Source organism: Leptopilina heterotoma, unplaced genomic scaffold, assembly GCF_015476425.1.
Source record: "Leptopilina heterotoma isolate Lh14 unplaced genomic scaffold, ASM1547642v1 Lhet_347, whole genome shotgun sequence".
NCBI classification, from domain to species: Eukaryota; Metazoa; Arthropoda; class Insecta; order Hymenoptera; family Figitidae; genus Leptopilina; species Leptopilina heterotoma.
The window spans coordinates 745,275-751,912 of NW_025111030.1; positions in this window are offsets into that span (position 1 = coordinate 745,275).

The window sequence follows — 6,638 nt, forward strand, 5'->3', positions numbered from 1 at the left end:
AATGATATAAGGGGAATCAGTTAAACTTTAACTGCAACAAATGTAATAGCACTAATTAATTAGCTAACACTAATGTTTGTTCTGGAACCATTTAATTATTTAATAGCAGTATTTCTTTGTCCTAATGCAAGAAGAAATTGGTACCAGTTATTTATTAGGAGCAGTAATTTCCATTACTAATGCTACTACTAGATAATTAAATGCTACCAGTATTATTTTGCAAATAATAAGCTGATTCCAGTAAATTAAATGGTTTTAATTTATGTTTCCTACAATTTATTCTAGTGGTACCAGTATTATTTCTATTTCTACTTATTTACTAACTATATTTTGTTTTTATATGGATCGAAAAGGTACCAGTTATTTAATTGGTACATGTACATATTTGGTTACCAATAACTTATCTGGTACCAGCATTTTTTACTACTTGTTTGATACCAGTATTGTCAGCCAGTTAATTCGTGCTAGTTGATTTTTAGCAGATGGAGTTGAATTAATAATACTGGTACCATTCATTTAATTGGTACCAATGTTCCTCTTAATACAAGAAAAGGTGGTACCAATTATATATTGGACCGAATAATATTACTGTTACCAGTACTAAAACTGTTACGAAATTGGTACCAATACACTTTTTTGAACAATAAGCTGTTACTAGTTAATTAATTGGTTCAGGTTTATTTTTTCTACAAGATGTTCTAATTTTTGATGCATGGTACCAACTATTTAATTCCAAACTGTATACATTTATTGATATAAATCAAATTAATATTAGCTACTTAATTGATATAGACACATTTTTGTTACCAGTAATTTATCTGGTACCAATATTAATGCTGGTATCAACCAATTAATTAGTAGTAGAAATCTTGTTAAAACATGAAGAAGTTGGTATCAGTTATTTACCTATTTAAATTTTTACTAATTCTGGTACCGGTTAATTAATTGGTACTTGTTAATTAATTAGTACCAATATATTCTTTGTTAACAGTACTTATTTTGTACCAGTATTATCAGCTGGTTAATTTCTGTTACTATATTTTTAGCAAATCGAATTTACTGGGACCATTAATTAACTAGTAGAATACTACCAGTACCAATCAGGTATCAGTTAATTAAGTGTTACCAGTGAAATTACTGGAACCACTAATTAACTGGTACCAGTACCAATACAAGTGTCAGTAAATTAACTGGTACTAGTGGAATTACTGGGGCCATTAATTAACTGGTATCAGACAGTACAGGTATCAGTAAATTGAGTGGTAATTATGGAATCACTGGAACCACTAATTAACTGATACCAAAACCAATACAAGTATCAGTAAATTAACTGGTACTAGTGGATTTACAGAGACCATTAATTAACTAATACCAGTACCAATACAGGAAACAGTAAATTAACTGGTACTGATGGAATTACTAATACCATCATTTTTTGTATCAAAATAAATATTGGTTCTAGAGAATAAGCTGTTAGCAGTAGATATATAATTTAAAGCAGTAGTTACATATTTAAGTACCAATACCACTAGTACCAATTATATTTCTAGTTTCAAAAAATCTACTGAATCTAGCTAATTATTAATTTTAATAAGTAAAGTACCAGCTAAAATTACTGACATTATCAGCTGCCACCAGCGATAGTATTAACTTGAATACATCAAAGAAGAAATTGAAAAAAATTTTGCTGTATGAGTTCCTTATTAAAAATAAAAGGAAATAATTCAAAATGTAGAAAATTATCAGCTAATATATATATATATACTAGGGGGGCTGCGCCCCCCTGCGCGCATCGCGCGCCAACCCCCTATCTCTATTTTTATATTTATTTTAATTTTTATAAATTTAAAGTAATTTTTTCTTAATATCAATGCATCTTAATAAATTGCATACAATACATGACAAAATACACATAGATTTTGACGTAATGTAACAATCGTTAACCTATAGGTTAAAAAGGCGTCAAATTTTATATAGATTTTGACGCATCATAGATACGTTTATTGTCCTTTATTGTCCCTTTTTAAGTTGTAGTTAAATAAAAGTCAAATAACACATAGATTATGACGTAACTAAATGAGGGAGTAAAAATAAAACGTCAAAATTAGGTCAAAATGATAGGTGTAAGAGCAAACACAATTTTAAAATTATGTTAGGTCAGATGGCAAACTTCACCTCATCATTAAGTCTGCGCGCGGAAATTGTTTGACAAATTTTGACGTCTATGTCAAAGCTGCCCTCAAACTTGACCTAAATTTTAAGGGTAGCGGGAATTCTTTGTCAATTTTTGATGTGTAGGTCAAAACTGCCCTCAAAATTGACCTAACTTTGGAGGGTAGCGGGAATTGTTTGTCAATTTTTGATGCGTAGGTCAAAACAGCCCTCAAAATTGACCTAAATTTTGAGGGTAGCGGGAATTCTTTGTCAAATTTTGACGTCTGGGTCAAAATTGCCCTCAAAATTCACCTAAATTTTGAGAGTAGTGGACATTGTTTGTCAATTTTTGACGTCTGGGTCAAAATTGCCCTCAAAATTGACCTAAATTTTAAGGGTAGTGGAAATTGTTTGTCAATTTTTGATGCGTAGGTCAAAACTGCCCTTAAAATTGACCTAAATTTTGAGGGTAGCGGAAATTGTTTGTCAAATTTTGACGTCTAGGTCAAAACTGCCCTCAAGATTGACCTAAATTTTGAGGGTAGCGGGATTTCTTTGTCAATTTTTTATGCGTAGGTCAAAACTGTTCTCAAAATTGACCTATATTAACGTAATGTGAGGCCGTTATTTATTCTCTTTTTGACCTACAGGTCAAAAAATAGGTCAAATTAGACATAGATTTTGACGTAACGTGGGGTCGTTATTTATCCTCTTTTTGACCTATAGGTCAAAAAATAGGTCAATTTTGACATAAGTTTTGACGGCCCCTTTGGGATAGGGCGCCCTTACAGAATCTTGAAACAGCGGCGGCGGCGGCGATATCTTTTTGTAATATAGGTAGATATATATATATATATATATATATATATATACCCAGATAATGGCGGAGAAGCATTGTAAATTCATAACCTAAAATCCCAATTAGTTCGGCGTACTGGTTTTGTACTTAGTGTTATACTCGTACGGAGTACTTTGGCAATTTCATAATTCTATCCGTATGACATACCGTTATTATACTAGTATCGTACTGGTATATACATACTTTATTATTTCGTGCTAGTGCAATATGAGTACGATACCAATACGCTGTACTAAAAAATAATGATTAGTACGCTTGACTATCTGGGTATATATATAGGGTCAGAATTTCTCAAACGGATCACCTAAAACTATAAAATTTTCTTTTTGAACCAAAATAGTTTTTTTTACGCTTAATATGGCTAAGAAGAATCCCTGAAAATATTAAGCCAAAAAAAAATTTTTTGTAAAAGTTATTAACAATTGAATTTTTTAGTACTGCTAAATTAACAAATTTTTTTCTCGAGTTCCAGTTGACGGATTTTAAAATTAAAATATGGGTTTTTTTCGTCTTGAATAAGCCGGCTGAAGGTAGCAATTGCGCTCAGCACCCTCCCATAGGCGCTAACCACTACTATTTCTAAACTGTGTCCCCACATCAAATTAGGTAATTTTCGATCGTTTGGAAGCAAAACAAAATTAAAAATAAATGTGATATCACCCGAATAAACTAAAACAATACTAAAAAACGCAAAAATTAACTGTTGAACAATAAAATTGAGGCCTTGGATCCAATAACTCGCCCGACGCTCGAAGGCACGCGCTAATACCAGTCGGGTAGCAGTGAGTGGCCCAGAGGCGCTCACTGCTCACTGACTGGCAGTTGCGCGTTCCTCCGAGCGTCGGGCGAGTTATTGGATCCAAGGCCTCAATTGTTATAAATAATAATAAGTACTTACGAAGATATCTCAGTTTTATTTGAGTAAATTAGAAATAAAAAAGATTTGAGGGGTAAGAAAACAATTTAACTTGTAAGAATTGTAATTTATTCACCGGTGATCAATTTTAAAAAATTAAACAATTAAAATTGTTATAAACAATGGCCATCACCCCGTGTGGAAAAATTTTAGGGCGCTGACCAAGCGCTTAATAGACTGTCTAACGTCTTTCTAGACCCAGGGCAGACGGTCTTGTCGAGCGGCTGTTCAGAATTGAAACGAAACTTCCACGCTATCGTCTAGAATAGACCAGCGTTTCTGGTCTGATCAGCAGTGCTAGTAAATTCTAATCTACGTCTATTCAAAATTTCTCATTATATGTTATGACAACTATTCTTAGAATAATAAAACTTAATTATATTTGAAATAATTTTAATGACTTTTTTTTATATAAAAAGTATTAAAAAATATTTTAACTTTCTGTATTTTTCACTTCAACTTTCTTTAAGCGTAAGGCTTTGTGTCCCTCCTAATCTTTGGCATTGGAGATATAGTGGTCTTTTTGTAAAATAAAATTTACTGCAAATCAAAAGAGCCGGATGAAACTATCAGTCGTACTCAGCACCAATCTTTAGGCGTCAACCACTAATTAATGAAATTAATAAATAAAAACTTACTAAATTTGCTATTTAGTGGATATTGATGTTCAAATAACAATACTCGATGGTTTTTTAAATCATTAAGTATTACAGAATTTGAAGGAGAGGCATATTGGTAGATGACGCCTAAACATTGATGCTGAGTACGACTGCTAGCTTCAGCCGACTAATCAAAACACATAGAAACACATCAAAATCTATTTTTTCAGTGCACATTTAAAATTAAATTATACAGAAAACAACAACAACATAGCACATTATTATTCACGTAAAACAGAAACCACAACAAATACTATAATTCACAAACAAAATGCATCACACACTGACTGATCTAACGACGCCAAACGACGCGACGCCATTAGGCGCCATGTTACTTAACAGCTGGGCATTCATCGACGCATGCGCATATAACATCCTAGACTAAATCTAGACGGTCTTAATAACACCGTACTAGGCGGACATATTTGACTTAGATTTTTTCTAATAAGCCAATCTGTTAAGTCACTGATTCGGGACTTGATGGACCGTCTAGAATTAGACGGACTTGATGATTGCTAATCGGGAAATCATTGGACTCTAGACTGCCACAATATTTTTCCACACGGGACCCAGCAAAATTTTTCAAATTTTTGTATTTTTTTTAAGTAAATTCGAAATAAAAAAAAATCTGTGTGATAAGGAAACAAGTTCACTCTTCAGAATTATAGTTTATACACCGGTGATCAATTTAAAAAAATTTTTTTTTATTTCGAATTTATTTAAAAAAGTACCAAAATTTAAAAAATTTTGCTGGGTGATGGCCATTGTTTATAACAATTTTGATTGTTTAATTTTTTAAAATTGATCACCGATGTATAAACTACAATTTTAAAAAGTTAAATCGTTTTCTTACCCCACAGATTTTTTCTTATTTCAAATTTACTTAAAAAATTACAAAAATTAGAAAAATTTTGCTGCGTGGTGGCCATTGTTTATAACAATTTTAATTGTTTAATTTTTTAAAATTGATCACCGGTGAATAAATTACAATTCTTACAAGTTAAATTGTTTTCTTACCCCTCAAATCTTTTTTATTTCTAATTTACTCAAATAAAACTGAGATATCTTCGTAAGTACTTATTATTATTTATAACAATTTTATTGTTCAACAGTTAATTTTTGCGTTTTTTAGTATTGTTTTAGTTTATTCGGGTGATATCAGATTTATTTTTAATTTTGTTTTGCTTCCAAACGATCGAAAATTACCTAATTTGATGTGGGGACACAGTTTAGTAATAGTAGTGGTTGGCGCTTATGGGAGGGTGCTGAGCGCAACTGCTAGCTTCAGCCGGCTTCTTGAATTGCACTATTTGAATATATTTTTCGTTTTTAAATTTTTTTATTTTTTATAATTTTTTATATAATTTGTTTATAAAATGTTAATAAACAAATATGTTCTTCACGTCCTAACAAAAAAATTAAAATTGTATTCTATTCCTTAAATGTCTCCGAGTGTAAAACCGTTTTGAAAAAAAATGAGCCTCAATTAGAAAAAAAGTTATTAATTAAAAACTGCAGCTGTGTAGAGCTTTACATGACGTTAAACTCGCCTCGCGCACATTGGCATTTTTTACAATTTACTGTTCAAAATTGTCTGTAATCTACAAATTTTATCGGTTTTCATGGGCTTGGTCTTAAATTAAAGGGGATAAAATTTCTAAGAGATCCCACTTAACCAATTTTTGAATTTTAAATTGTTTTTTTTTTGTTACTCAAACTTAACAATTTACAATATTTTTAGAAAAAATCATGTTTATTTTTTTAATTTTTTCATTGCAGATGATTGGAATCAATTCAAATTAGTCCAGCATGACCACTAGACAAATAATAATAATTGTTGCAAACAAAGTTAATTATCAAATAGATAACTTTGGATCTTTTTTATAAAAAAAAATTTTTTTGCAGACATATTTATTTAAGTAATCTATGTCGATTTTAGTAAAAAATGATTTTAAATTAAAAAATTATTATTGTTATTGACAATTATTATGAACTTTAATCAAGTTTCTTTAACATTATAAACGTCCGAGCATGTTTTTTGACAAATGCA